The following is a 9,893-nucleotide window of genomic DNA, read 5'->3' on the forward strand; positions in this document are numbered from 1 at the left end:
TCAATATTTACCTCTTCTTGAGTGTTTTCCCCTTAGATCATTCCCTTCATTAATATGCAGTGTCCTTCATTATCTCTTTCTACTGATTTGAATCAGAAGTCTATTTTATGGTGTAACCTCATAGAAACCCCACATTCAGCCAGATATGAGGAATGATGTGCATGTTTGGTATTCTTTTAGGCTATTTGTGTATCCTAACAGTGGATCATTGTTGGAGAATGTTCTGTGTGCAGCTTCTTGAATGTGAGTTTCATGGTCATCTGGTGACATACTCCTTTGAGGCCTATTAGCCCCATTGGCATTATTTGAATTCAGAAATATGTTTGTCCATTTTCTGCAGTGAAATCACTTTTCTAGCAATTATTGGACTGCATAGAAGTCAGCATTACAGGACATCATCAGACATAGAACATCTGTCCAAGAACGAAGCTTCTTTAACAGTGGAAGACCTACACACTGAGGAGAGTCATTAGATCTAGGGATGCTGGAACTCTTGACTACATAGAGCAGCTGCTTTCTATCTCCACTATGTTACATCATACCCTTGAGTTTCTTGAGAACACTCACACACACACACACACACACACACTTATATATACTTACATATTTGTGCATCTCTCTCTTCTATGGCTATATGTAAGTAATTGTCAGAAGCCTAGACTGAATTGCCAAATATAATTTTGCTTTTCTTTTACCAGTCTGGATATCTTTAAATACATGCTTGGGAGCTGTCCTTAAACTTTACTTTTTCCTATGGCTAGAGCTCTAGCATTTGAGCCACAGGGTCACTGCCTGCTTTTTTGGAGTAGTTATTTGGGGTTTAGTGTTTCCTAGAGATTCTGGCCAAGGCTCTACCTCTTGTTTCTCAGCACCTCTTTGCAGGTTTTCCTGTTTCTGTTGTACTGTGGAGTTGAACCTAGGGATTTGTGCATGCCTGGCAATCATTCTACCCCTAGGCCACATTCCCGGCCCTGTGCATTTAAATGGAATACCATGTGTTGTAAGTCCAGTGTATGTTCTCTGCAATTCCAGTGACATTTTCTGAGAGGCTGCAGTCCTGTGTAGGTGGGTGACCACGGGTCTCTTGAACCTCATGCCTATGGGATGACCACCATTCATAAGGAGGATTGGAGCAAGGTACTCCTATCCCATTGAGTGTCCTCCATACTCAATCATGTACTAAGGAGAAGTCCACTTATTGAAAAAAGAACAGTGATTAAGGTTTACAGGCTCATGGGGTTGTCTATCTTAAGAATAAGGTCTCGAGTTCAATGCATAACAAAAACAAGCAAACTAACAATCCAAAAATCATCTGTCCTGCCTTGCTTTGATTCATTCCTTTTCTAAGATGAAAGAAACACGCTCATATAATGAATGATTGTTGTCCTTAATGTACTCTGTTATCTCTCATCTCCTTTGCTGTCCCTTGGGTATCTCATATTGTTACAGTATCTCACTTTGTTTTCTGATATATTGAATTTATTTGTATTTGGTTATTTGAAATTTGATAGGGAAAGGGAGAAAACCAAGACGGGGGGGGTAGTGGGTACCTAGACATGTGAAAGGGTATCAATGTATGTGAATTAATGCACCTTCTATCTGGCAAATATCATGTAACCCTTTTATTAATTACAATAAAAATATAAAAATACGTACTTCGGGTGTCAGGATAAGTAAGTAAATGAATGAATGTATAATAAATAAATTAATTTAAAAAAAAGAAAGTAACAGGCTCAGTGATAGCGGCTTATGCCTGCACTCTAGCTACTCTGGAGTCTGAGATGTCAAGGAGATTCAAAGGCAGCCTATGGAGGAAATTCTGTGAGAGTTAAAGGTCCAAGTATCCACGTGGTACCATAGGAACGTGTGTCTCATGCGGTATAGTACTAACCTGAAACAGGAAAGCTGAGGGACTCTAGCCAAAAGAACTTAGCCCCTGGCAATGTTTGTGTTCCCTTAGGATGACTTTCACCTGGCCTTCCCTTTTGAGACCAAGCATACTCCTTATGTTTCATCCTGAGTAGTGTGTCATCACATGTTTACACGAGTGTGGATTAGCCAGTCAACGAATATGAGTACACATCTCTGATTTTTGTTTGTCATTCATTTAGTACGCATGCACATGACTATTGACAAAGCATACTTAACAGCTCTATGCTAAAAGAAAAAGGCACGTGGAATATGCGAACATAGGGTCAGGTGAATTAAACAATTATTAACCACACATACACACAAGCACAGACACACACACACACATAGGGAGAGGAGAGCCGTTAATGACCAGGAAATTTACATATGTTCAGCTACCCAGACTCTCACTGCCCTGAACCTCCCCATGTCACCTGTTGGGTCCAGTAACAGCATCTCCAGAAGTGTCCACGGCCAGGCCTGGCCTTGTTTGGACAGACGTGGGCCAGGCACCCTCTGTGCTCTTCCATGAGGCCCGAGCCTCTCCCATTTGAGAAAAATCTGGCAAACATCTCCTGAATGTCTGTTAGCCACACAAGTGAGCAGTTGGGGGCTTGTGTTGACTGTGGCTGCCGGGATACCAAGGTTCTAAGTTCCACTGTTAAGGAAGTGAGGTCATCTGTGCAGGGCCCTTCAGTTGAGCCCTTCCTTCTGACACACCCTCCCCAGATGACCCCTTTTCTCACCACTTGCTAGTCCTGAGCATGACCTCATCCATTCAGAGTTTCAGCCACTGTTCAATACTACTCTCCCAGGTAGCCCTGGGTGCAGCAGCCACACCACTTTAGAGGAGATACAGATGGGCTCTGTGCCTCCTGGTGCCCAGTCCTGTATCCCTTTAACCACAATTTCCAATGTCCTAAGCTGGTGACTTCAAAGAGATAGAACAGGGCAATGGTAAGGAGAAGAGTCATGTAAGATTCTATGGGATGCCCGGTGGACAGGCCTCAGGGCTAAACTCCACCACGTCCCAAGCTGCAAACAGAAAAGCACTGAGGCTCAGCCCAGTATGTTCTGGCCACTGACAGAGTCTCTCAGTGTACAACCACAAGACCGTCCTCACAGGGCCCTGAGATTGAGGCCTGGCTGAATCCTGTCTGTCTGATGGAGTTAGGAAAATTTGATTTCGTCCAAGTGTGTGGCTATCAGCAGTGGGTTAGGGGACACTGTATTTCAGCTTGGAAAGGTGATGTCATTTGTAGGCCCTATGATATTCCTTGACACCTGTCCCTTCATGTCCCCTCATCCACACTTACCTCTGGACTGGGATGTTCCTATTTATGCCTCCAGTGGAGCTTGGAAGACAGATATGAAGTGGTTAATGTTTGTGTTCTTTCCTGGTGCCAGTTGTGAGGCTTACATTCTGGTTCTGGGTACTGTACTTGAGCTTCTTGGCTCCAGGCTGGTACTCTGTCACTTCAGCCACTCTTCCACTTTTGACCTTTGAGTGTCAGGAACTTTTCTTCTGGAGACGGCTTGGAACCTCAGTCTCCACATCTTAGCCCCTGAGAAGCTATTAGTACAGTGGTTCCTCATTGGCGCCTGGTTTCTATCATGAATTTTCACTGTTGTGTATCACATCTCCTTTTCCTTTCAACTGCTGGACCCACTGTTGTTGTCGTGACCTTCCTGACAGGCCAATATCTGAAGGTCCTTTCGTGGACTCTATGTCATAGACCTTCGCGTGGCCTGCCGAGGAAAATGCAAGCAGTGATGATGCCATTCCATTCCCTAGGATTCTCCTCTCTGCTGCTTGTCATGAGCCTGGTCAGGTCTGGAATACTTTTCCTCTCTACGTCCATGACGGACCTGATATAGCCCATGAACACATGGCATCAAGTTTTTCCAGTGCTTTCTTGGATGTTTGAACTCAGGTCTATGTTCTTCCACTGGTCCTCAGTGCTGGGGTAATTGAGGAGTGAGGGAAGAAATTAGGTCACTGTGAGTGTGTCCTTAAATGGGATATTGGGATGAGGGGGTCTTGTGTCTCTGTTTCTGTCTTTCTCTGTCTCTCTCTCTCTCTCTCTGCCTCTCTCTCTGTCTCTCTCTCTGTCTCTCTCTCTTTGTCTGTCTGTCTGTCTCTCTCTCTCTCTGTCTCTCTCTCTCTGTCTTTGTCTGCTGTCTGTCTGTCTGTCTGTCTGTCTGTCTGTCTGTCTCTCTCTCTCTCTCTCTCTCCCTCTCTCTATCTCTCTTTCTCCCCCTCTCTCTCTCTCTGTCTCCCTCTCTCCGTATCTCTTCCAGACCCTGTGAGGTACTTAGGCCTCCCCTTTTAATTGTATTCTAATGTCAGGGAGATGGATGGGGGATTACAGTTACATTCTTCACACATTGGTACATAACTTCTTGAACACTGATTCCCCTTCCTATGTTGTTTTCTCATTTTTCTTCCCGCAACCTCTACTCAATCATTTGTGTTTCCCCATTCCTTCTCTATTTCAATTAAACAAGTAAAGTATATAAAATATACCATAGGCCTCCTCTTCAACTACATGGTGTTATCTTGATATACTGTGCACAAAGCAATATAGCCAACAGATACATTGACCTGAGCCATGAGGCAATATAAACCGTTTTTCCTTTTCAGTGGGTGTTCTCAATTGTTTGGGGACAGGTATCTGACTCTCCAGGTGAAGTGAGTTTTCCATTGAGATGCCTACAGGAGGCCTTCAGGATCCCAATCAGACAAGATCAGAAAAAACAAAGACTAGATACTCTATATTTCAAGCACTGAACGTACACAACAAGGAATATGAAAATTACAAGAGACAAACTGAAAGAAACATGGGAACATCATTTCAGAATAATAAAGAAAATGATCTCTTAAGAAGTGTTAACAATTTTTACACATGTAGCTCTCATGTTGGTGCATCTAAACTAATGAAGCAAACAGCACTGCATTTGCTAGTGCAGATGGAGTCCAACCTAGTGTTAGTTGGGTGTGGTGATGCCTCAGTCTCCAACAGGCAGGATACCCAGACCACTCCTGGACTCAAAACATGAACCAAGAAACATCAGAATTGAATGGCACTATGAACCAAATGGACTTAATCGACAGATACAGGCTATTTTTTATTTTTTATTGTGATTAATGGAAGGGTTACATTATATTCACCAGATAGAAGGTACATAACTTCACAAACATGGATACCCTTCCTTATGACATGGTCCCCATTTCCCTCCCACTCTCCCCCCGCTTCTCTTGACTTCCCTCCTTCCCTATCCAATTTCAAATAACCAATTAAGCACATATAAAATATATCACATAAGAAGGTGAAATATTGTAACAATATGAGATAACCAAGGGATGGCAAAAGAGATGAGAGATAACATAGTACATTAAGGATAACAGTCACTCATTTTATGGCTTATCCTGGAGGTCCTTACCTTTAGTGTCATACTATTTGGTCTAATGTCTCTAGATTTTATTCTATGGTAAATCTCTGCTAGGAGAGCCCAAGGTTTCTACTGATTATTACAAATGATGGAGACTTGGTGTTCGATTGATATAGACTGACTGACTTCAGTGTTGTCCCACCATACCTTATATGATGTAGATTGTTATGCTTTGTTCTTTAGGAAAACGTATTTTTTATTTTATATTTATTTTTATTTCATTGTATAGAGGGGTTACAGTGATATTCGCCAGATGGAAGGTGCTTTACTTCTCACACACTGATATCCTTTCTTATGTTTTTGTCCCCATTTCCCTCCCACACCTCCTCACCTCATTTTTCCCCTCCTATTTCAAAGAAACGAGTAAACATCTTTATAATTCACCAGGTACCAAAGTGGGATAATGTAACAATAAGAGATTAACCAAAGGGCAATAGCGAGGCCCCGCTGCGTGCCTCCAGCTCCTCCTGCAGCCACTTGGTGCTCTTGCAGGGCATGGCTCCAGGGATGCCAGCTGCAGGCACTGCGCCTGGCTCCATGCCCGTTCGGCTGTCCCCGACCCCCATGCTCCCCGGAGCCGACATGGGCGCCGCCCTCCACGGGGGGACGCGCAGCTGGGTTTTCATGGGGAGCGGGGGGGGGGGAGGCGGGGCTGCGGAGGACGGGGGATGACCCCAGTCCCTGGGTGCCCATCTCTGGTCCCCGGGTGCCCAGGCCGCGGCGGACGCCCCACCCTGCCCCGCCCCGCCCCACCCCGAGCCCTCCACTCAGCCCTGAGTGGAAAAGCCCTGTTAAGAAAAGAAATAAGGCTACATAGTAGGAAGCTAATTGAAAAGACCTCCAGGATATTGAAACAAAAGCCATACAATGAATGACTGTTGTCCTTAATGTACTATGTTATCTCTCATCTCCTTTGCTGTCCCTTGGGTATCTCATATTGTTACAGTATCTCACTTTGTTATCTGATATATTGGATTTATTTGTATTGGGTTATTTGAAATTGGATAGGGAAGGGGGGAAAACCAAGACGGGGGGTGGGCGGTGGAGGGGAGGGTCATGGTGACCAAGACATGTGAAAGGGTATCAATATATGTGAATTAATCCAACTTCTATCTGGCAAACATCATGTAACCCTTTTATTAATTACAATAAAAAATAAATATAAAATAGGGAACGGGGGAAAACAAGATGAGGGGTGGGAGAGGGGGAGGGGGGAAGGGAAATGGGGACCACGACATGTGAAAGGGTATCAATGTGTGGGAAATAAGGCACCATTTATCTGGCAAATACCATGTAACCCTTCTATTAATTACAATAAAAAATACAAATAAATAAATAAATATAATAAAAGAAAAGAAAAGAAAAAGCAAATAGTAAGATGGTTGACATTTGTGAGGAACTTGAATCTGTAGGTAAATTTGTGGATGCTCTGCAGTTGTGAGAATACATATATGGCTTATGCCAATAGAAGATCTTGGGAGGGTCTTATACCACATTCGAATATTTCAGGAAAAAAACAGAGTCATTTCATTATGTTTACAAATTTCTTTTTCTGAAGACACCTGTCTTTGTCAAGGGGCAAAGTGGGATGGGCAATGAGGGGCACAGGAGAGCCTTCCATACCCAACAGAGACAAGAAAGGAGGAGGGTGCCTCCATGCTGGGAGGTCAGGGAAGTCCAGAAGAGGGAGAATCGTCCAGGAGATTAGGTAAGGATGAAGTGAGAAACTGAGGAGCAGGCAGAAAAAAACATCAGAAATAAACAGACTTGAGGTGGAATTATGACCCCAATGATCACAGTGTTCCAGGAACTAAAGTGCCATATCTGTAATGCTTTTTACCAAAAAGCCCTCCAAGTCCATCTAGAGCAACACGCAGCATAGAGTGATACACATCTCCTGACTGGTGAACTCAGGGAGATAGTAGGAATGTCAGCATTTGGTAAGTTCCTGTTGGGGAGAGGTCCCTGAGAAGCCCACTTGGCACTGGTGACACACTGAGACCAGATTGTGCTGTCATAAGATGTGGGACCCTATGGAAACACTGGGTGAGGGCAGGCAACCAGCTGCTGGCTCTGGGTGGAAAGACCTGCTCCAACACAATCACTCAGGACTTCTTTAAACACATAGCCCAGAAGGATAAGGGTTCAATGGATGAGTGCATAGGTTGAGGGTAGGCCAAGAAGTTTTTTATGGAAATGGAGACTTAAGTACAGGGAGACAAGGAGTCTAAGAGAGAGCTAAAGGAGGGAGCAGGACACAGAACCAGCCCTGATGCACAGAGCACCAGTGCACACACAAGAGGCATTGTGGTCATTGTTGTTCATTGGCAGCATTCCAGCACTACAGCAAGTAGCTGAGAGAAGCCAGGCCTATGGAAGAAAGGCTTGCAGGGCCTCATTGTTGTGGGACTTCTCCCCCAGGGTCAGTTGGTCCTTGTTTCCTGAGCCACCCTCAGCTCTGGAAGGTTCTTTCAGGATTAGCTGTCATGGAAAAGTCTGAATCCACATGAAGCTGAATGGACCCAGAGGGTCCTCATTCTTCCTCCACTGCTCAGAGACATTGTACACCGGTAGATGACCCACGTTTGGACCTTGTTCTGCAGGGGGAAGGGAATCCCCGACCTTAGGTAGAGAATTGATTGGCCTGGACCCTGGAGGACCCACCCCGGAAGTCCACTCTGCTCCTCCCGGATCTCCCCGCCCCTTCCACTGAGGACCCAGAAATAACGGCTCCGCAGGTCCAGTGACTCAATGGCTGACAGCGCGGGTCCTCACCGCCCTGGACTCCCCTTCCTCCCTCTGGAGCCGTCCACGCGGGTCCTCCTGGGCTAGGATGGGGAACAGACTGGAGGGGAGGTGAGCCCTGTCCCGTTCTCCCCAACCCTCCTGCCTGTCCCCTCCATCCTCCTCCGCCGACCTAGTCACCTAACCTCCCACTGGGTTTCCCCTCTGAACAGTCCACGACCTCTTCGTGGCACCAGGACCGGCCCCGAACCTCCACTTTGCACGTGGATGTGTGGAACATTAACTGAAACCACACCCTTGATAACTATGTCCATGGTTGAATAGGATGTAAAGCTCAGAAACATGTTGGCCTCCCACATCTAAGACATTGTGCTCTTTTACCACGTGTATTTATTTTTCTTTAAGAGATGAATACTTACAATGTATTCATAAGCAGGAGCTATTACAGTATGTATGGTTTTTCATCCCTCAGAAAATCAAATTCCAAAAATATATATTGCAATTATTTCTTACAAATAATCTCATGGAGTTTTAAAATTTTACACACTATTCAGTCTGCCAAGTTATACAGCAGTTATCTCCAACACAGAGACAGATTAAGTCATCATATACAGTATACTATAGACATAGACATTTCAAATATACTATATTAGCCAACGTGAACATTTGCTAGTTAAGTAAGAATCCCTTTCTTTAAGTTACTTGTGGCATGGCTCTGCACTGGATACAAAACAATGAGGATTTAAAATTCAGCACTTGCAGCACTCGGAGTCTTCAAGTCGGTTAAACTGTAGGTTTGTTCATGGATTCTTCCGTTGTCATTTGAGCTTCTCTTCTCAACCAGCTGCTGTCCCTAGTGGAGACACTAGGAATTGCATCCTCTACACTGTCTTCCCTCTCTCTCCTCTTTCTCTCTCTCCTCCTGTAACAGGTCAGACTCTTCAATGGCTTTGACAGCTATTTTCTTGGATGTTTCCTGAATTTCTCCACCTATTATAAACTCATCAAGGATAAAATATGCCTTTTCAAAATTAAAGATGATACCCAGCTCGCAGACCTTTTATAAACAAGTTTGAGCTCCTTCCAGTCAATGAAACTGCTTGTTCGATGACCTCGAGAGAGAATAATCTGAACAATTTCCCGGGTTATTTTTTTCCTCTCTTTGTCAGGGAGAGTGGTGTACCACTTCTGTAGCCGTAATTTCCCTTGTCGACTGAACAGCAAGATGAAATGTATCATGGTGACCCGGACCCACCGCCACCTGCACCCCGAGATCCGCGAGCGCCCAAGCCCGCTCGGGTACCAGGTAAGGCGCCCGCCTCACCTGTAATATCTCCTGTTTGAGTATAAAGTAAACCTGATGCCTTTAATGCCTTTCCTAAATGTTTGGTTTGTAAAACTTGAAATATTATTAGCAGTTAAGAGTTCCTGTATATTGCTGAACTTTTAAAAATATTTACAGAGATCAGAGACAATGTATCTCGTATGAATGTCCTAAATTCATTTGTATGTTTGGAATTGGAAGAAAGAAGAATAACCAAAGATGGTAGAGGAGATAGATATTCAGTAGTTTTGATGTCTTAAAAGCTGCTAGCTAGGCTGGGATGGAAAAATTTTAAACCTTTGAATATAAAGACATTCTTATGGGGTTATATTTTCTATAAATTATTTACCCAGGTTTTCAGACATCAGAAATGATGTCTGTGACATCTCTTACTATAATACAATTCAGTGGTAGGGATTCATAACAATGGCAGCGATTATTATTGCTACCACTATTTAAAGAC

General features: G+C 44.1%; 1 pseudogene; it reads right to left on the minus strand.

Annotated features, from left to right (window-relative positions):
* Positions 1-8,741: 8,741 nt before the first annotated feature.
* On the minus strand, positions 8,742-9,350 carry LOC150039339 (AP-1 complex subunit sigma-3 pseudogene; annotated as a pseudogene).
* Positions 9,351-9,893: the final 543 nt, after the last annotated feature.

This window comes from Megascapheus bottae, unplaced genomic scaffold (genome assembly GCF_031878675.1).
Source record: "Megascapheus bottae isolate mThoBot1 unplaced genomic scaffold, mThoBot2.hap1 HAP1_SCAFFOLD_40, whole genome shotgun sequence".
Taxonomy (NCBI): Eukaryota; Metazoa; Chordata; class Mammalia; order Rodentia; family Geomyidae; genus Megascapheus; species Megascapheus bottae.